The following is a 22,169-nucleotide window of genomic DNA, read 5'->3' as shown; positions in this document are numbered from 1 at the left end:
CAGGGATACCTGCCCCTTGCATTTACTGTGAATAGGACAAAAAGTAATACAAGGGACATTTTTAGGTTAGACAATAGAGAAAATGCTGTAACAAAGAGATTAAAGCATTGGAAATTATTGCACATGGTGACTCTGGAGACCTCATAACATTGGTTTTCAGGAACAAGTGAGGCTAGTTTAGGATGAAGAGCAGCAGAGGAAGGACTAGAAGACTTGTCAGGGTCCCTTCTGGTGTTGCTTTCTACAATTAGGTGAGATAAAGATTGTACTCAGGTATTCAAACAGCATCTTGCCCAATGGTACAGGCTGCATAAAGTCTGATGAAATTTTTGATAAATACTTGGTAATTGCAGCTCTTCAGATCCAAAGGCACTAACTGAAAAGCTACCTCAGGTATGTCAATACTAACGGCAATCACCCTTTTGGATTGCATCCTGTTCTCACCTTTAGATTTGATATTCAAAAGAGAGATTAGGTGTAAAGAAGCCTCTCCTTCCTCTTGTAAAGAATTTTTACCTTTCCCTTTGGAGACGTTGCTTTTTAAGATCATTTTTGAAAACACATGCTTGTCTGATCGGCTTGGTTTGTTTCTTCAAGCCTTTCAAGCTCAGGAACAGACACTGTTGTAACTAAAAAAAAAAATAATCACATTTAATAAACAATGTATTCTAATACTCCTATATACCACACATGGGGACATATTTCATATATTAACAAACTCAGAAATAGTAAGATAATTTTCTGAGACTGATGAGGTAAAAGTATCTTCATTTTACCAAACATGATGTTTCTGGATTGGATAGAAATTCAAGATTAACAGATAAATTTGGGCATTATTTAAAGGGGTGGGAGGAGGTGTCCATCCTCTTGAAACTTGGCAGAGCCTTCCAAATTGAGATCCTCACTAGCTTTTTCACAATGTTAGAGACTTTTATTAAATAAGAGTCTGAATTTTCTTTCAGTGGACAGTCTTCGCTTTTAGCACAGTGACCTTCCAGCATGGAAGCACATGTGTCTTTCCTCATGGAGAAACTTTCAGTCCCGTGATGCCTCTTCTGTGTCAGCTGGTCTGTGGTACCTCCAATTGCTGCCACATACCCCTCCCCTCATGTTGAGTATTTCTGTTTGTGACTGTCTTCTCTTTAAAAATGGCCGAATAGCAATGAAAGGAAATGATATAATATGAAGCTGCAAAGAGCAAAACGGTCTCTAAATTAAGGCATTGGGAATGCTGGTACTTCAAAATGCCTTCAAGATATTAACTAATCCACAGCAAAATACATGACACAGGTAGAAACTGATTTACAAGTTGTAAGCCCCAGGCTACCTGGACTAAAATAGTGACTCCAGGCTCTGTGTGCTCCAGTTACACTATGTGGAGGATAGTGAGTACTAGAAATCACATCTGTATCTGTCCACCTTTCATTTCTGCTGTTATTTTGGGAGTACGTCTAACTCCCCACGGCAAAGTGGAAAAATCTCTGTTCCTCTTCTTGATTTCTTTCCCTACAAACATATGTATGCAAGGAAGCACAAGGTAAAATTGCCTGCTATTGAAGATGCCAAGTCTCATACTATGTTTCAGTTTTGCACATTGATTTTCTTGTGTGTGTCTCTGATTTCACTTGTGCAAACTGATCACTACTATACCTTACTCAGCTAGGACTCAGCCCCAGGTTGACTGTAAAGCTGCAATAAAATAAAAAAAAATGAACCGCATTTACTTTTATTATGAATAATAGATTTTTCATTAAAATTCCTACCATCTCTCAGTCCCCTTCTGGATGGATTAACCACGTCACCCATGCAGATTGCTGATATGTTGTCTCTGATGTCTGAAGCAGGAAGAAATGAAATCGAGCAGTCCCAGGGAAGCACTTGACTACAGTAAAGTGGCAGATTACAGCCATCAAGAGATTTTCCCATCAGATGCAGTAACCAGCCACCTTGAAAATGGTTAATAAAAGAACTTGACACAAAATCCACATTAGTATTTAGATTTCAGAGAAGCAAACACAGTTGCATGTAGCCATTTTAGTCTTAATTCTGAAGTCCCACATTCTGGTACAGTCTCCCTCACTAACGCTCTTGCATCTTTTAAGAAAACCATCTCACTTTCTCACCTTTCTTAACACTAGTCATTCTGATGATCACAGAGATAAAACTGTAACAATTTTATAAACAGCACACCAGTTAAGATTTTTAAATAAGTATAAGTTACCCATATTCATCACTGAATCAGTTTGGAAGGAGACGTAACATATTTTATTAGCCCAGATGGTGCAATTAAGGAAAAAAGAGAAGCCTGGATACAATGTAAAAATTGAATATTTCCCATTTTGAGCAATAAATGCATCAGTTTTACTTTTCAAATCCTATTGATCTTTAAACAAATTCTGGAGAATTAAGATTGTCAAAACTGACACTGAATTTCTGACTTACTGAAAAGAAATGTGTCGGTGGGACAGAACAAAATATTTTTATTAAGGGAAATTTCTCTTAATTTGCCATTTTTGTTCTGATTTTAAAAGAAAAGCCAAAATACCCAGTAAATCAATTCCTGTACAGCTCTATCTGTCCTAATTCAACAACATCAAGCAATATATAGACAAAAACCACTAAAACTGAAAGGGAGATGATTTTGCTTATTAGTCCTAAACAATAAGTTATATTTCAGATTACCTTGAAACAGTGATGGGTTGTTGTTCCTTTTAAATGAAAGCAGTGAAAATTTAAGCAAAGAATCAGTAAGAAAATTAAAGCCTGGCAAGCAGATTTTCAAACCTGTCTGTTGCACAAGGGCAGGAGAGGCTGCAGAGGAGGAGGAGGAGTAACAGTAGTAATAAAATGATAACCCACATTCTGAAATACAAAAGGTGAATCACTTTTGTTGTCAGTCAGCAAAGTGATAAGGACAAACAAGCTATTCGATAGCGACAAACTTCTGTGGAAAGTTTGAAACATCTGAAAATTGCTGGTGCTCTGAGATTCAGGCTATAGGAAACTGAGAATATTAAAACCAAACAAGAATAAAAGGCAGAGGAGTTTCAGCTGACATTTTCAGAAATGCATTTAGTACAGGAAAGAATCCCTTTGGACAAGAAAGTAACTAACATAACCTTTTAGAAAAAGAGTCAAGGGACCCGACAGGAAAATACAGAGCAGTCACATTCACAATCTACTTTCCAAGATCAAAAGGAAGAATAGTTAAAATAGCCAGACTTCTTTTGCTTCAAATGCATCCTTTGTTAAGACTTCTTTGAAGATCCCTCTGACACGCTGCTCATGAGAGATGCAGCCCTTAGCTAAGATGTCCTAGAGCACTTGATAATAACAGAGCCCACCAGCAACAAATGTCTAATGTGAAGAAAGAAGCATCAACAGATAAGAAAGTAGAACAATGGGATAAGAATAACAGGTTGTCATAAACAAATCCTTCGTGTGCTGAAAAGAATGCCTGCATACCTCAGAGATCAGCGTTAGAACTGGCTCATTGCTTTGTCAACAAGTAAAGAGAAAAAAATAAAGAATTGAAATAGTTTATCTATTGCACATTAGCAGGAGAAAATGCACATTAAGATGGAAAAAAATAAGCTATGTCAACAGCGATTTACTCTCCAACATACCTGCCCTGGAAATGGCATGCAAGGCGTATTCCAGCTTCTTCTGCTAGGTAATTTACAAATAAACCCTAGTGACATCAACAAAACAGCACAAATGTTTGCAGATGTCTCTTCAGGACTCAGCTAAGGTAGGTAGTTTGGGGGTTTCTGCTTTTAGGGACAGATCCTCAGCTGATGTAAGATGGCACAGGTCTACTGACGCCAGGATGCCAAAAATTAAAACTAAGCACATACTTAAGACCTTATCTTGAAGCACAACAGCAGTACACACTATGCGCTATTAAGGCTTGAAGAGGAGATTTATTGAAGACTCGGCTGTTAAATCCAGCTCTCTGGGGCTGCAGCCTGAAGACTTTACCCACGGTCACCATAAAGGATGTCCTTAAAGCCAACAGCATTAAATCTTTCCTGCTTCCATGGAGCCTTGCATGACTCAGTTCCTCTTTAGTGTTATTTGTCCCTGCACCTGCATATGTCCACTAATCTTTTTATATATCATAGCAATCTAAACTGGCCACTATAAGTGATTCAGCAGAGGGATTTCATCTGTTCATTTGTTAGTAAAATGCTATGTATACCTTTAGCACTATATAAATAAATAATAAGGCTAACAAGGCTGACTCTATACATAGGGACTTAAAAGTCAGACAATCTTAACATTAACATCAATCTGCCACTTTATTAGCAGCCCATGAAGCTTGCAGATTCCTGGCCTAATGTGCACATGCCAGCCAGTTTCAGTTGGCAGCTTAGCTGCAGGTGACAAAACATCTTTTCTGACTTGCATAAAAATATGTGTGTAAGCAAAGAAAAACCCAAGAAAATAATATCTACTATAAAGAAAAATTATACAGGATAACAAAGATATTTAGAAACTGGGAGGGAGATGGTGTATAAAGTCCCTGATGATTCAAAAGTGCAGAAAGATGTTGGGTTCAGTGATGCTGATGGTGATAGATTGGGCATTTGGCAACATGTATCTCTTGTCGGTCCAAGCTGCTTGTCTGAATTCTTGTTGCCTTTGCTTTGTCTCTTTCATCTGAAATAATCTGTCAATACAGGGAGCATGGGAATGGAAACTGAATCCCTTACCTGACCAGGACTGAAAGAGCACTGCCAGGAGTGGGAAGGGGCAGGAGATGCAAGGGATGTGTGGGCTTACGCCAGATGTATCTGTTAAATAATGCAAACACATTAAACAACACAAACTGTGTTCTTTGTTCAGCACCATGTGAACTACACTCAGAGATCCTGTTTCAAACCTCAAAACTCATCAGTCTAAGGCCAAAACTCTCAGAGTTGTTTTTCAGAATTACTGGATTTGAGGATTTCCAAACCCTGGCACACAAAAAGCTGGTACATTTAGAGAGGAGCACCTGGCACCTCCTGAAAGAGATTTGAGTCTGGGTGTACTATCAGTGAATCAAATCACACCATTAGCCCCCTTAAGACATCCTTGAGACAGATTAAGCATCTTATGAGACAAGATAGGGGAAGTGAAACAAAGGCTGGACAAGGTACCAGCAAGGACACTGATAAAAGCGAAATCCTCATGTCCCCACACTGAGTGAGGCATTTCCAGTCACTAGTCTCTGTGTCTCATCTTTGCTAGATGGTCATTTGGAGGAAGTTTTGTTGTTACGCAGATGGATTCTCCAGCACGAATCCCACTGTCTCCTTGATCAACTCTCTGAAAATACTAGCCTTCATGTCAGAGTAATACAGGGTTATCTACACACTTTCCTCTTCTTCTGGTGCAAGAAAAGTGAAGGACTTACAATAACCGTGAAGACCACAGTGAGCACCTCACAGTGAAGTCCCCATTCCAGTGACAAGCATCAGAGCTTAAGAGAATTGTCAGTGACACACTGTAAGGGAGAACCCTCACTGCACTGAACCAGAGTACTCAGGCACATATTCATCCCATATACAAGGACTGTCAGCTGTTTTGTAAAGGGAAACAACTACTGTACAAGTGGTGAAAAAACATTGTTCCACAGAAGACAGAATTGAATGTAACTACATGGCAGGGCAGGCAATACCAGAAAACAAATAAAATTATATCAAAGAAACTGCTCCTGTACAAAAATCAAATCTTACTCAGATATGAATCCTGTTAACTTCAGCCTGGTGCAGGAGTATTCAGCTTTTCAGATGAAAGAAGGCTGCTGTAGGCATTTCTGTAAATAGGTTCTATTTTATCACAAATGAACTTAAAATGATTTTACAATTCTTTTCGTTTTGCTACGCTTTTACTGACATTTTATTTTTTGACATCTTCACTCTCCTTTCTCTTGCCTGCATTCCATCCGGGTAAAAGAGACTAAGTAGCAAAGTGCCATTTTTCCTTTGGTATGACGGTCTTTCACCTTTGTGATCCTTTGGAGGACACCAAGTCTTGTGTTTAAATCACTAATCCCCTTTGGAGAAGGTCTCACTTTCTGGGTGGCTTCATCAGTCAGACCCACAAAGCGATCACTTCTCAATTTATATTATTTCAAATTACACTCCTTTATCTGTCATTGTCATACAGCACAGTAGGACATCTTTGGAAGATGAGGGGGACTGTCTGTTTTGTCACATTCAGCTCTCTACTGCAATTAGAACCTGCTTGTCTGCTAACTAATCACACTTTGTCTGCCTCACAGTCATATTTTCACTTCTTCAGTTTCCACACAGCCTCCAGAATAATTTCAAATCTCTGAAATGGATATGATTTCTCAAGATTAAACTTCAGATCTATGCTGATGACCCCAGCTTTGACATAGCAGAAATCTTCCTCTTTCATCCTTCTTTGTCATCAAACATTAATCTTTCAGAATAAAGGACAGCATTGCACACAAGACACCGGATTCTAGATACCTGCTTCCAATTTTCAGCTATGCCACAGCCTTCTCCAGGAGGTTTGCCACTGTCACTGGGAATGGGGCTTGCCTCCCCTGACTCAACTGTTCAGTCTAAGCTGTTCTCTACAGTTGAGAGAGAGGCATGACCAGCAGTCCTGGAGGCATCACTCACTGCAAGTATGTTTTACTTTCCTTTGACAAGTGGGAGAGCCTGGACAACAGGGTTGACCACATCTTTCAGATGCCTAATATTTATAAGGAAATCCTATCCTTACCTACTCTCCACCCCAGATCTCAAATATGGTGATAACAACCAAGACCTTCTTTCAGCTGTTATCAGCTGTCTCTGTTCAGGATATATAATGTTGTAAGACTCATATTCTGTGTCTGAAGAGTGCTCAGTAAAAGAGGGACTGTACAAGCGTCCATTGCAGGAAAGGTTGAAGCATCATTCTAGGTCCTGTTAAACATCAGGCCAAACAGAGGAGGACACAGCCACTCTCCAAAGGCAGGTGAAGAGCTCTGCCAGCAGTTGACCACATCCATCCAGTTTTCCTCTGTTAGTCAATAGGAAGATTACTTGAGAATGATTTTCAGTATTCTTTCTATTTGGCTATATTCAGCTTATATTCCACAAATCTTTCATATTTACTGAATTCGTTAGTGTCACAGCATAGATTCATCATTTGAATACATGCAGTTGTTTGGCCTGCTATGCCCAGCTGTCACTCTCATCACCTTCCAACCTCATATTTCCTCATCTTGACGTTACAATTTTGAGCCACAAAGCTCTGAATGTTCAGAAACATCTGTAATTGAACTTTTTGATTCCAATGATTATCAAAATTGAGGTTAAATATGAAATTCACATCCACACCAGGTTGTGGATATCCAAATTTCAGAAATGCCCATCTTATACCACATTATTAAGTTACTCAAGAGTTAGTTACTAAGAATAGATTCAAAATGTTTTGGATTTATCCACCATAGGTCAGAATTTACAACTAGCTTTTGGTTCACCCTTTCAATCAGATGGTAAGGAAGAAGAAGGGTAATCTAGTTCAGATCTTGTGACTTGTTAATATTGCAAGGATCAGGAGCCTCGGGCAGTTTGGCCAGAGCTGATCTCCACTCTTGGTCCAATGTTGAGAAGATTTAGGAGTCCAGAAGCAGCAATTATCACTATAACAAAGTTTATGGCATCAGGAACAACATAACAAGGAGAGGCTGCTGAAGCATTTCACTCACTTTTCACCAGGAAGACAATCTGTTCCTGGCTATCGTGCTCATATGAAGGCTGTGTTCGAATTTAGGTCTTGCCTTATATGGTCAAATAAGAATTCTATCTGTGCCTAAGGAACATTTCGTCTGAAGCTATTTTCTACTCTTCCTTTCTCCTTTAGCTAAGGCACACTTCAGTAGATTCATTCTGAAAATGTTGTCCCCATTATAAACACAACCAGTGTACACTGGCATCTTTTCATGGTACACGTATCACTGCACAGGCATTACCAGCAGTAGCACAATTCCTATAGATCAATTATCCTGCTGACATTTACTAAATGACCACCAGACAAGACAAGAGCTGCTATCATTCTCCTCCTAGTGTGATGACAGATGGACAAATAGTTTTGTTCAGACAATTCTGAGAATTTTAGTCGAGCAGTTGAAATATATGAGGGCCAGAAAGAATTATTTCCTTCATCAACATTTTTAATACAATGGTTTGCAATACACAGATATCGGGGCAGATGTATACATCAGGCAGCTACCAGTAAGACAAGAGGGCATGGTCTTAAGTTCTGCCAGGGGAGGTTTAGGTTGGATATTAGGAAGAAATTCTTTACAGAGAGGGTAATCAGACATTGGAATGGGCTGCCCAGGGAAGTGGTGGATTCTCCGTCCCTGGAGGTTTTTAAGATGAGACTGGATATGGCACTTAGTGCCATGGTCTAGTAACCATGGCAGTAGCGGATCAATGGTTGGACTTGGTGATCTCAGAGGTCCCTTCCAATCCAGCTGATTCCATGATTCTGTGATTTCATATGGATATACGGTAACATACAAACAGATATAGATATACACATACACATTTAACATGCAATACAGAATATGCAATATTAGCTTATATGGTTCATACGTTTTTATAAACACATGTAGATAAATGTAGATATGTGTATGGAATATATTCTTAAGATGTGGCATTCAGTTGCATATAACTCATTTTAAATTTATTTGTCTGTTTCTTCAATTTTTCAGAAATCACTTATGTCCTGAATGACTTCCTAACAGCCCTTACTTAGATGGGTCAATACTAATTCAATTTTTTTATAGACCTTACAGCACAAAGCATGGCAATTTCAATAATAAAATTACTTATTATTTTTACAGTTCTCCAAAGTGTGATGTTGACCCGAGTTTGGAATGCCAATTAACTCAAAGCTAAGCACATGTTTAAGTACTTTCCTGGATCAGAGTCAAAAAAATCAGCTGAGACGGGATTCATGAAAGGTGAACTTATGAATCATGAGCATGGAAATGGTCATGGAACCTTTTTAAGTAAATTACATAGGGAGACCGGACACAAACAAAGAGAAGAGACACTAATAACTGGCCCTGTTGGATGTGGCAGGACGCTGAGATCAGGAGAAGGATCCGGCAAAGGTATCCCAGTAAGAACCTGTCTCCGTTCACTCAGATCATATGTAAGATTGCTACTGCTTTCCCATGACCTTAATATGGCCCTAACAATGGGGAAAGGAGCCAAGCCAGGAGATTCAGGTGCAGTCTTGCAGTACTGGGGACTGCATAGGTGTTCGCATCCACCACTCAAGTCAATATTAAGGGACTGCAAAAATATTAGCATGTTGATGGAAATCAAGCCTGGAGCTCCCTCAAAAAACCCAAAACATGCTGCAGCTGTGCAGCTGGAGCGATGCAACAGCATCACCTTTTAGTCAATATAAACAATTTTATATATACATGGTATAAAAACATCAACCATGTTCTCTAAAGCAGTTTGGATGCAGCATTATTTCAGTATTTCAGTATTTTCAGTAGAATAATCACTAGCACTGTCCTTAGCCTGGATTCCTGTTTTGCTCTCAGAGATTCCATGTCCCTCCTGTTGCAGATCTCCTGCACCTTTGAAAAACCCAGGGTGAAGGATATGCAGATTAAAAAATTGGTGAAAATGATGGAAAATTGGATGAACTAAAACATGCTCTTCCCATAAGATCTGTACTGTTCATATGAAGATCTTGATACTTAAATTCTAAGGCTAAAGACTGAGGCACAGCAAAGTACTGACTCCTAGTATATTTACTATATAAGGATGAAAGATTGTTGGTCCCTCTGGGATTATGAGTCTGAGAAGCATTGTTATTTCAGACCCGATGTTAAGGTCATTAATGATTCAATGCAGCCTTTTCCCTTACTTCAGTAGCTGCAGTTCTACCCCTAACATCATTTTTTTCCCATTTAGCCTGAGGATTTGATGTGATTAACATCTGAAATATATTACTTGTGTTGGTGTTAATTAATTTAGCTGATATATTACAACTTTTAAACGCTATTGGTCATGGAAGACAGAACGATAGGGTTAATTAATTCTGAAGAATTTTAACCATATACAAAAGTATTTTTAAAATGAAACAACATGAAATCAGAGAAAGACTTTTCTCTATCATACTTCATTAGGATCCCTTAGGTCCTATAAAGAAGACAGTATTCTCCCAGTAAACTTGTGTTAGCTGGGTAATACAGGAACAATGTGCTCTCAGTCTGGATTTCAAATAGTTATCTCAGCAAAAATATGCATCTTAGAAATGGCCCAGAATTTACTGTTGGCGGGACCAAGTTCATCAATCCCCCATTCTAAAGTCTCCCAAACTAAGACTTAGATTCTACAGTTCCCATTTTGAATCTGTATGAATCAAATCTTTTTAAGTTTCTCCCTCATTAATTTTCAGTCAGGATTGTCAGTTAATAAAATACAGCATGGCACAGATGCTCAACTCATGTAAATTTTCCTGACTCCTGCCACTTGATAGCTGTCTCTTTGACGTCAGTGGAACCATGACAATTGCCATCAACACCAATGTTCATTTTTTCCCTCCTGTTATCCACTTCCCCAAAGACATGAATCACTAGATGCTGCCACTGCTGTCATATAGTGCCATATAGACAAAAGATAAGTCACCTAGAAAACTTCACAATTCACACTATCAGAGGATAGGGATTTGAAAAAGTAGTTTGACTGAAATGACAAATGATGAAACACTGAATTGACCTTTGCACTGTAGTTTTCTTCTTTTCATGCTTGAGTATAAGGTTTTAATTCTCCTCATGCTTGCAGCTATTACTCAGCAGATATCAGCTGCTGAAGGACCTCCTCCTATCCCCTCAATACTGTATGTTCGCTCTGTCACTTCTGGCACTAATGGAAGCAGCATCCCTAAATACAATTCTATCATTAAACATTAAGAAGAAAGATTGGATAGCAGGGTTGCATCTCTGGTGGGAATATCTGCAAAGGCTGACAGAATAAAAAAGAATATTTGAAAGACGTCTTTTTAAAGCTCCAAGCAAAGGACTGTCCTAAAGCATGTGGAACGCAGCCTGGTATATTATAATTTTTCTACATGAAATTAAAAATTCATTTAATTTCAGCTGAAGTAGCAACAGGGCACAGATTTAATCTGTAAGCATTCTTTCTAGACCCAGACTTTCATTCAGATTTTTCTGCATTATTTATGCCTTTTTTCCATACACTAATTTGGCCCCTGCACACGAGAAATAAAGACATATGGGCCTGAAGATCCTCAGCTCAAGCAATGAGAGCTAAGGATAATACCTCTAGAAATTAAAAATAGAAAAAGAAGCCTACAATAACATTACTTTCATCTTTTCTTTTTTCACGGTGATACATGGATTGTTATTATTGTTACCAGCCTCACAACAAGACAGCATACTGGGTCTTTCTTTTGTTGATAACAACATGGTTGGTATTTGCTAATGCTTTCTAAAAAGGCATCTTCTAGAGAGTTAGTAGTGATTAAAATAACATTATTTAAAAGTCACACTTCTTAACCCCAAGGCTGTAATACTTGTCACGTGTGCCAACAATACCCTTATAGCATTAAAATGGAAGAATTTTCAGATGTCTAGTTGAACAATAAATAGCAAGTTTGAAGGTGTTTGGTTATCTTGCTTTATTGTGGTTTCTTTGCTTGAACAATCAAACTAATTAGTCATGTTCTCCTTTTCATGTTACTACTTTATGGTCTGTTTCACTTCAGGCTTTCTCTCTAATTATTATCAAAAATATGACATGTGATATGTCATTCAGATAGTGCTGGCCAGAAATTTTCCATCAAAAACTTTCATTTGATGAACGGCTTCTATTCAGTTAAATGAAAACATCTGTAGCTAGTTCTCACATCATATATTAAAAGATGAGCACTTTCAGACAGAAACCTCCCTCTTGCACATCTCAGAAGTAAAAAATCACTGAAAAACAAACAAAAATAATTTAAATCATTTTACTGGAGTCACTGGAGATCAAGTGAAAGGAACTGGGAATGAGGAGAACATGTTTTTTTAACAAATTCTGTTTGCTATCACCACACATGCAGTTCTCTCGAAATATTGAAAATCCCTGGTGGAAATGTCTTAATTGACTTTTGGCATAGTTTGTTTTTTTAAGGCCTACATTTAGGGCCTTTTTAATTATTTTTTTTAATGTGGTCTTTTAAAATCCAAATCAAATCTTCCTGCATTACAGGAAGCAGGTAACTGCAACTGAACAGCCAGATAATGGTTGCTTTAAGATCTATGAAGGAGGTACAGGATGGTAGCAGCCTACTGCAACAGTCAAGGTGATTTCTCAGCACTGCCAGTGCAAATAAAAAGCATATCATGCCACCTGCTAATGCAGCAAGATTGTTCTGCGGAGGAGCTGAAGACCCATTTGAAGGACTCAGTAGTAAGGTTTTACATGAGAGGGGACTTACACTTTTTCTGTTTCTCCTCTTCTTTGAGAATTCAATACATTGGTTGAAAACATTTGGATTTTCTCAGAATTCTTCACTATGATACCATGTAATTTTAACGTATTCTGCCTCTCTACCCTTACAATTTGTCTGTCTGCATTCTTGCTCTTCCCATATCTGTAAAGTCAGAAGCAGCCATGAGAGTTTTCTTAGGTTTGAGACAGCTCCTCTGCTGTCCCTGCCAACGTACCACCACCAGCAAGTCTATGGCAGCTCCTTTCAAAGGAATATCACTGTACTTCTCATCTGTAACAGCCTGATACAGAGGCAGAGACTGATATTTGAGCTCTCTGTGGCTGACACTCCTTTCTTCCTCTTGTTGTCATTATTATTTCAGTAAAAGCATTGCTACTAGCTGTGGTCCAGTCTCTACTCACAGCCAACTGGAAGTAAGCCATTCCAATCCAAAGCACAAATTCTCCAAATTCTCCAAGCATTACCATGTTTGTAAATCCTCATACTGTCACACTGCATGTATGTTCACTCTGCTAATAAGCCTTTTTGAGTTGTAACCTTAGAACATGCTTAGATCTCAGATCACTAATTATCATCTTCATTCCAGGAAAAGCCTTGTTCCAGATACTGACAAACCTGTCAAACTGAAATAACACCAGACTTTTCACTCACTTCACACAGCATTCATGGAAAAAGCACTTGCTCACACCACATTTCATGTTAGAAAAAGCCCCGATAACAATTAAAAAAACAACAACTCCACTAAATTCCATTATTCTCTTAAAATTGACATGGATTACAAGATTATGAGGTTTCTTCTTCAGTAGTTTGCTTTTCTTCCATTCCATTTTTCCTTTTAAAGATTCTAGTCATAAGAACAAAGAAAAACCATGTATTTGTTATGGTGTACTCATAGGTAAGAAGAGTAGACTACCATGGTCAGGAGCACTCTGCCACCAACGGTCTGGGAGGTAACAGGAGAGAGAAATAATTTCCAGTAGGCAGCATGTGTGTTGCTGCCCTTTTGCAAAGTTTAAAAGTGTCAAACAGTATGCATATGGACTGTTCCATGCCAACTGACCTTGAACCCAGAGAACAGTCTGATGAACATTTAATTTATTAGTATAGTTGCAGCTATACAGAATTTACTGAGCATCTGTTTCACACACAACACACCCCACAAGTTACAAAACACTTTCCAACATGCCATAATTAGGATACACAATGTTTAAGAAAAAAGAGCTAAAATGTAATGTGCAATTAGTACTGATCCAGCAAGACAATGAGCTTTGCCATCATCCAAGCCTGCACTAGTTGGGAACGTAGTCAGTAAAAACGGCCAGATGTTGTATATAGATTTCAGGTTATAATGAGAAATATACTGCTTCTAGTAATTGTGATATACATCTGGAAGGTTATATAGGAACAGGATGGAAAACTCTGGGGAAATAGAGGACATCCTCCATTCTGTAACATACTGCTTGTAATATTACACAGAGGGAATGTGGCCAGAAGTTTTGCATAAATAATGACGAGTCAATCCAGGAATCCCGCAGTAATGCATCAGCTTAGAGGGATGATTTGTGTTCGGGCATCTGCCTCCAGCTATGCTTTTTTCTTATCTATTATTCCATTCCCTATTTCACATAGTCTTATATCACTGGGAAGACACAAGTGGCATTTGACTTGCATTGAGAGATGATGGCTTTTGCAGACAGGATCTGCACTGTAGATCTTTCATGCCCTTATAACTTTTCCAGCATTGCCATCTACATTGTTGATGACTTTCATGGTAAATTAGGACACTCCAACCTCCTTATCCAAAAACCATTAGGTCCCTTTTTAATCTATCTTCTTCCTTGTTGTGAAATATACAATCTCTGAATTGTAAAGCACCGAAGACAAGGACTATTTTCTTCTGTGTTCACAGAGCAGAATGAGGTTATACTCTTGCCTGGAGTCTTCTGCTGCTACCACAACATATCTGACATGACCACATAATGTATGTCTGGGTTCCTTCAAATCATTCTGAAGCTACTAAAAAGAAAACAAGAAGAGCAAAATTTACCTTAGGATGAATATATTGTGTGAATGAATGTCTAAATGAGAGAGTGAATGACAGAGAATGAGTCCATGAATGGTTACACATGCAGGGGAGCTACTGACCAGAATGCAAAAATTCCCAGGACTAGATTTGTAGCACCAGAAGGGCTGATCTTACTATCTTGTTAATACCTGCTTTACATGCCATCCATGTGTGCATGCAATATCTGATTCACATGCAGAACGGGTTGTGGAATCTCTGAATAAGAAATGAGGCTAGAGAATCTAAATTGACTGACACTGAATAAATCACAAGTAATTTTGTTCGTAAGAAGGAAATTAAGGTGAAAGAAAACATCTTTTGCCACAGATACAAGAAACAACAATGAGCCTTATAATACTTCAAGAATACAGATATTCTTTGAAATCAGCTGACAGGTGGTCAGTGTTCTCCCAAATGACAGTGGGGTACACTTGTTCCCGTGAAGTCACAGAGAATGTTTTCACCTACGTATTGGGTTTCTGTGGCCAGGTTTTGGTAGTGGGGGGACTGTAGGGGTGGCTTCTGTGAGAAGCTGCTGGAAGCTTCCCACATGTCCAGTAGAGCCAGTGCCAGCCATCTCCAGAATGGACCCAGTACTGGCCAGGTTGAGCCAATCAGGAATAATAGTAACACCTCCATGATAACATATTTAAGAAGGAGAAAAAAAAGTTGTGAGACAGGTGAATATTGCAGTCAGAGAAGAGCAGACTGTTCACATGTTCACATGTGAACAACTTTGCAGACACCAAGGTCAGGGGAGAAGGAGGGGGAGGAAGTGCTCCAGGTGCCAGAGCTGAGGTTCCCCTCCATCCTGTGATGCAGACCATGCTGAGGCAGCTGTGCCCCTGCAGCTCATACAGGACCATGGGAGTGCAGAGACCCACCTGCAGCTGATGGAGGAGCCCGTGCCAGAGCAGGTAGATGCCCAAAGGAGGCTGTGACCCTGTGGCAGGCCCATGCTGGAGCAGATCCTGGCAGGGACCTACTGACCCATGGGGAGAGAAGCCCATGCTGCAGCAGGCTTTCCTGGTAGGACTTGTGGACCTGTGGGGGACCCAGGCTGGAGCAGCCTGTGCCTGAAGGACTGCACACTGTGGAAAAATGACCCACACTGCAGCAGTTTGTGCAGAACTGTTGCCCATGGGATGGACTCACGTTGGAGAAGTTTATGAAGGACTGTCTCCCATGGGAGGGAACCCACAGGATGCAGGGAAAGGACTCCTCTCCCTGAGCAGCGGCCGACTGACTGTAACCCCCGTTCCCTGTCTCCCTGTGCCACTGGAGTGGAGAAAGTAGAACTTAGAAGGAGGGAGGGGAAAGGGCTTTAAGATTTATTTTTACTTCTCATTCTCCTGCTCTGATTCTGTTAGTAATAAATTTAATCCATATCCCTACTTTGAGTCTGTTTAGCCTGTGATGGTGATCAGTAAGTGATCTCTCCCAGTCCTTATCTCAACTCATGAACCCTTCCTTATATTTTCTCTCCTCTGTCCACTTGCAGAGGAGAGTGAGAGAGTGGCCTTAGTGGGTACCTGGCGTCCAGCCAGGGTCAACCCGCTACAGCCTACTACTAGAGATTTACAGTTAGAGACAGAAATAAAACATCAGTAGAGGCAGATGAAGAGAGAAATCCCAGGCTGCTGCACTTTTCAGGGTCTAGGAAAATAAGCCATGTACTACAGAGCAGAGCAGGGATGCCCTCACACAACTAGAACATGTTTTGGGAAGGAAAAGAGCACAGGATCTCTCTCTCTGTCCTACTATGGAATGAGTCACAGGAGTATCATCTGTCAACACTTTAATGAGAACTATGCCTCCAACTGTGGATCAACAGTGGGAAACTGCATACTGGCAATGACCCCTGAAGAGAAAAACCACCCTTGCACTCCTGCTTGTAATGTTAATAGCACATAAGCAGTCAAACCACAGGGCAGACTAGCTTTTCTCCAGTATTAACTACTGTGAAGCCCACCACAAAGTCATTTGTCACCAACATACTTTCAGCATTGGTGTAACAGCTGTGAAAATATAATTAGTCCCTCCATCTCTGTCCCACTGTGTACCAGTCACTGCTTCAGTGGTCTCTTTGGATATGTTTCTGTCCTCCACTGGCCAGAGGTCAAGTTTCCCAGAAGCTAGTTGCCTGTATGAATTACAGTGCACATATTTTACATCTCATTGTAATGCTTTCTTTTGCCAACATCCGCTTCTTTGCAAATGTTTCGTTTCCAAGCCATTTTTGTGCAAGCCCCAAGAGAAGCCATCAAACAAGCAGGCTGAAAATTTATCTACAGGCATCATTAATGCACATTTGGCTGATGAAGACACAGAGTTCATATAAACTGCAATTTAGAATGCCTCTTGTTCCAAACAGCTAGTCCCACAAGACACCATTTGCTCAGGAAAAATAGGACCAGGGGAAATATCCGAAAGTCCAGTACAAGAAGTCACAGACTGCCCACAGCTATTTTGGGGCAAAAAGAGAAACGTGGTACTGTTCTGTGTGAACAATTTTCAGTGTCAGCATTTGGAGCACCAACACAGTGGGAGGCTGCAGGGGAGGTGCTGGGTAGTGAGACCAAAAGGAGACATGATACATCTGCTTCTAGGCTTGGGTCTGAAGCCACAGTGTCTAGATTACATTGGGACTTCCAGATGTCTCTTTGGAGACAAGCAACTGAATGACTGCAAAAGCAGAAGGATTATAAGGATGAGATTTCTGCACTGGGATACCCAGGAAGAAGTCTGGGGACTTCCTGTTACTCCTTTTTCTTCTGTCACAGTTACAGGGAGAGTACCAGCTGCTGGGCATAACAGCCCATCATGTAAAATGCAGGGAAGGATAACAATCTTCATGCCAGAAAGGAGTACAAAACTAGTTCTTTGGTGTTTTAAGGAACAAAGGGTCCAAGGGCAACATTTCTGGGCTGAAGGTCAAGAAGCAAACTTTTTAGAAGTAGAGAATTGATAATACAACACATCTGTCAATATCAAGAAATGGGTGTGTAGGATCCACTGCAAAGTTAGAACCAAAAAGCTACATCATGCCTGAAGCCCCCCACATGTAAGCTGAACTATCACACTTCATCTGGCTCCCCCATCCTTTGTTAATGCTTGTTTTTATATTATGAAATTGTTATGTATATTACGGGAAATGGAGTACTGCCCTCTGCTCTGATGGATCTGACCCTGACTTATGGGGGCAATGCAAGTCTCCACAGTGTCCAAGCTGTAAAATAACACCTGTTGCAGTGCCATTTGGATCAGTCTATGGCAGGACTATGCTTCCACATTCAGCCTTTACTTTCTTTTATTAAACTGATTTTATCTCAACCTATAAAGTTTTTCATCTTATTCCACCCCCCCCCCCGTGCTGCTGAGGAGGGGGAGCGAGGGAGTGGGGGAGTGAGGGAGTGTGATGGTGGGGCAGCTTGGTGGGCATCCCACCACATAAGGCCATTCTGAAATTAGGGATTTACAGGTCATTTTTTCTGACCACTCTGTGAACATTTGGAGGCTGGGCTGTGGCAAACCACTGAAGTTGGTTACCACCTGTATGAAACCCAAGTAGGCATGACACTCTGCTTCTCTGCACCCCCACAAAAGGTGCCATTAACACATTTAACATATAGACAACTTTGCTTGTGGATATACAGATCATGAAGGAGACGAGGCAAGGAAGGAAGCTGAACCCCTTCCATCTCCCTCTTCTTGTCCTTCTACCACCTGCAGCACCAAGAGCTGTGTAACAGAATCATATAAAGGCAGAGAGGTCTTCATTGCTCAACCCCAGACTCCCTTTGGTCCAGAAAACAGCTGTGTTCATCCCCTACAGAGCAAAGGCATGGAGTACTGCCCTCTGCTCAGATGCTTTGGGCTCTGATCCTATGTAATTTATCCCATCTTATCTAGCACTACCATAGATGATCCTGCCTCCCTCTAAATGGATGCTTTCATAGTTCATGAAAATACCTCCCTGAATGAGGAAAACACCATCGGAAAAACACCCATGTCACACACCAAAAAAAAAACCAAACCCCCAATCCTCCTCATGTAATCACAGCCATTAACTCTTTCCTCTGACCTATAAACATAATCTCTGATGAACTGAACTCCACCTACCTTGACTGTCTGTGTTGGCCACATACTAAAAAAGTTACATGCTATGCCTTTATCTGTCACAGCCTGGTATCAGTAAAATTGTGCCTTGTCTGTTTATTGTTTGCAAAGCTTCCACTAAGTCCCATTATTTCTCCTTGAAAGAACACATAAACACTAAATGGGACAGGGTGGAGAATGAAAGTCCTTTCCTGGCTAACACATTTCCCCCAAGCCCATCTGTCACCCTCAGAGCAGTATCAAACCACTGCTGCTAAGGAATAGTGTGAGGAAACTTGTGAGAGAGTACACTCTTTTATTCGAGGAAAAGAGAGGATGATCCAGGGATTTCACCAGTTCTGTTTATTTTTAAATAGAATGATTCATATTGCCTTGCAAGTACATCAACTGATTTAGAGAAAATTATTTGAAAAAAAGCAACAATTATCCTCTTCACTCACTTTTGAGGATTTTTATTCTCTGATAGAACACAACTATACCACCTTTGGAGTTGCTCAGGGTATATGAGTGAGAACCTCTTAAAATAGAAAAAAATCATAAGACATTATTATTGTGAAAACAATGAGTCCTAATTTCAAACTTGGGTTAAAGCTGATTGGACTAGAATATTACATACAGACATAGGCTCTTTGTTAGGTTTTTGGTAACTTCTTTACAACCCAACAACAAAGGCTGCAGAATGCTAAGACACTGGTTGAACCGATGCCACAGATATTGAAATGGATGTGAAAGATGATCTCTGATTTGGACACCTTCCAGATGAAAGCACATGGCCCAAACTGAAGTCAGACAGTGGTTGCTTAACAGATTGCTTTTAAAAAGAAAAATACATATTAATCTTTTTCTCATTTAACCAAGAAAATATTCTTACCTAAAAGGAAGAGATTCCTTTGTCTGGGAGTGAAACATCAGATTTAGATGGCTCTGTGGACTGGCAATGAAGAACCTTAGGCCTCCTAGCAACGTTCTTCAGCGCTCTCCACATGCAGACTTGGCTCCATGTTTCAACTGCCTACTGTACGTGACAACCCTATACTTCAGGATACAACCGCATATGGAGTCTGTGTCTGGCATGCCTGAATAGTAGGTGGTCTGAGTTGTTCATTACTCTCATGCCATCGGATCTGGGACAGCAAGTTAAGCAGTGTGAACAGAGCTCTTGGCCACGCAATCGGAAGAGGAAAACGTTATCCTTTGTGCTCAACCCTTGAATAGCTTTTGCATCTTTTTCTCAATGTACAGTGAACTGAGATGCAAGCCTTCAAACAAGCCCTTTGAAATTCTCCAAGGGCTGCTCTTCCCAAACACTGTCTAGCCAGACACCATGGGATGTTCTTTTGCTGTCTGAAAATATCCCCCTCTTATTTTAATAAACCATATTTTCCTATCTGTTTAAGAAATCACTTTTGTATCCTTTATGCTAAGATCCTTGTTAAAATATAATTATTTACATTGCATCTTGGCTAGGGCAGAGTGCTAGAGAGAACTTAGCCAGGCAGTAAAAATCTTCAGTTTAGGAAAGGGGGTGGTGTTTACCCTCATTAGTCAGTTTCTGAGGTAAAAAATGTTTTCGGCAGCAAAATGCCTCTGATAGCAAGTTTGTATAGTTCTGTTCCTGACTGTTCCTTGACTGCTTTTTTCTTTCTTTAACAAAGATTGTATATCACACGTATGATTTGATATGCACGCAGGTCATATCAAGAATGGAACTAAGCCATTAGCTCCAGCATTGAAGACAGTTAATTTCCAAATCCAGAAATGCTAGAACAGACTGTGAGAACTCACAGCCAGGTGGGAGAGAACACACACATCCCGCAGAGCTGGGCTCCTGCCTTATGTGTCAAAGGCCCAACACATATGCAGAATGCCCTCTGGACTGCTTTTTACAGCTTTCTCTTTCTCTTCTTATTTCCCCTCCCCTCAGTCAATGGGAAAGAATGCTTTGAAGTTTTACATAACCTGTAATTATTTCTTTTGATAGAAACTACATCTTTTTTGGCAAAAACAGCCAGAGGGAAAAACAGAATGTTGCTGCTTCCCACATTATTTCTTCTAGACTTAAACCTTCCAGCTGCGGAAGGTCTCTTGAGCAAAGGAAAATCCTTAAACAGCTCAGCTTTCCTCCTCGCCCAATTTCTTGTGCTTGTCACCCCTTGCCTCCCCACACGCGTCAAATTTCCGATTTATTTTTACAGCATTACAAATGCAATGCATTTCACAAAAAAGATAATTTGTAACATCAGTTTTAATAGATCACAACTATCTTGACAGGACTTAGTAAGAATTCATATTTTGTCATGATTTTGACTAGTTGTCAAACTCACTCAAATACAGAGTTCTAGGTATGACATCACCTGGAAATAAAAAAAGAGAAACTTTGGTACTTACTGATTTTTGCATATGAACAAATTTTTCATTAGGCAGACAGTAAGCATTTAGCTACTGCATAGACAGTTTGTATCTATCAGTCCCCTGTTTGTTTTTGAGGGTGTTCCTTTTCCCCTCACACAGGAAGCTTTGTCTGTATTTTGAAACCACTTCAACTCAACTGTATTAGTGTGGTACAAGCACTCAGAGACATTTTACACCCACACAAATACTGTGACACAGGAAGGCCATGTGTTAAGGCTTTTCTATATTAGCAGTAATATTTCTAAGCAAGAAGGAGTAGCAGTACACCAATAAAGCTGTAAAATTAATACAAGTGTGCATGTGTATACCGACATATACACTCCTAGCTTGCAAAACAGATTTTCAGCCATTTATCAGCGTGATTGGAACCAGATCACCTCCCCTACGAAAACAGGCTGAGAAAGCTGGGGCTGTTCAGCCTGGAGAAGGTTGTGTGGAGACTTCATAGCAATCTTCCAGTATCTGCAGGGCACCTCCAAGGAAGATGTAGAGGGACTCTTCATCAGGAACTGTAGTGATAGGACAAAGGGAAATGGCTTCAAACTGAAAGACAGTAGGTTTGGATTAGACGTTAGGAAGAAATTCTTTGCTGTGAGGATGGTGAGGCACTGGAACAGGTTGCTCAGAGAACCTGTCGATGCCCCAACCCTGGAAGTATTCAAGGCCAGGTTAGACGGGGGCTCTGAGCAACCCAGTCTAGTGGGAGGTGTCCCTGCCCAGGGCATGGGCATTTGAAACTAGATGATCTTTAAGGTCACCTCCAAGCCAAACTGTTCTATGATTCTATGATGTAGCACAGGGGCGGTGGGACTTGTGTGAACACGCTGGGGGATTCTGACCAAAGTTTTCAATCTCAAGAGACCGCGCTCGGGGCCGACACCTCTACATGCTGACCAGCCCGCCAGTCCTCACTGGATTCAGGAAGCCAGGAAAACGACCCAGATCCCGACTAAAGAGACCGGCGGGCACAGGGACCGCACCGAGCGGCCGTGACAGGCTGCCCGGGCCCCGCCCGCCGCTCCCGCCCCGCCGGCTGTGACGGCACCGGGCGCCGGGAAGTGCTTCCGCCTGCGCC

General features: G+C 40.5%; 1 long non-coding RNA gene across 1 annotated transcript; it reads right to left on the bottom strand.

Moving 5' to 3' along the window:
- Nucleotides 1-20,909: 20,909 nt before the first annotated feature.
- On the bottom strand, nt 20,910-22,143 carry LOC135410002 (uncharacterized). Its single transcript, XR_010428477.1, has 2 exons — nt 21,975-22,143; nt 20,910-21,637 (listed from the first exon to the last, which is right to left on the bottom strand). It is a non-coding gene; the product is annotated as an uncharacterized LOC135410002 (long non-coding RNA).
- Nucleotides 22,144-22,169: the final 26 nt, after the last annotated feature.

Source organism: Pseudopipra pipra, chromosome 1 (genome assembly GCF_036250125.1).
Source record: "Pseudopipra pipra isolate bDixPip1 chromosome 1, bDixPip1.hap1, whole genome shotgun sequence".
In the NCBI taxonomy this organism is placed as follows: domain Eukaryota; kingdom Metazoa; phylum Chordata; class Aves; order Passeriformes; family Pipridae; genus Pseudopipra; species Pseudopipra pipra.
This window is presented reverse-complemented; position numbering and strand designations above follow the sequence as displayed.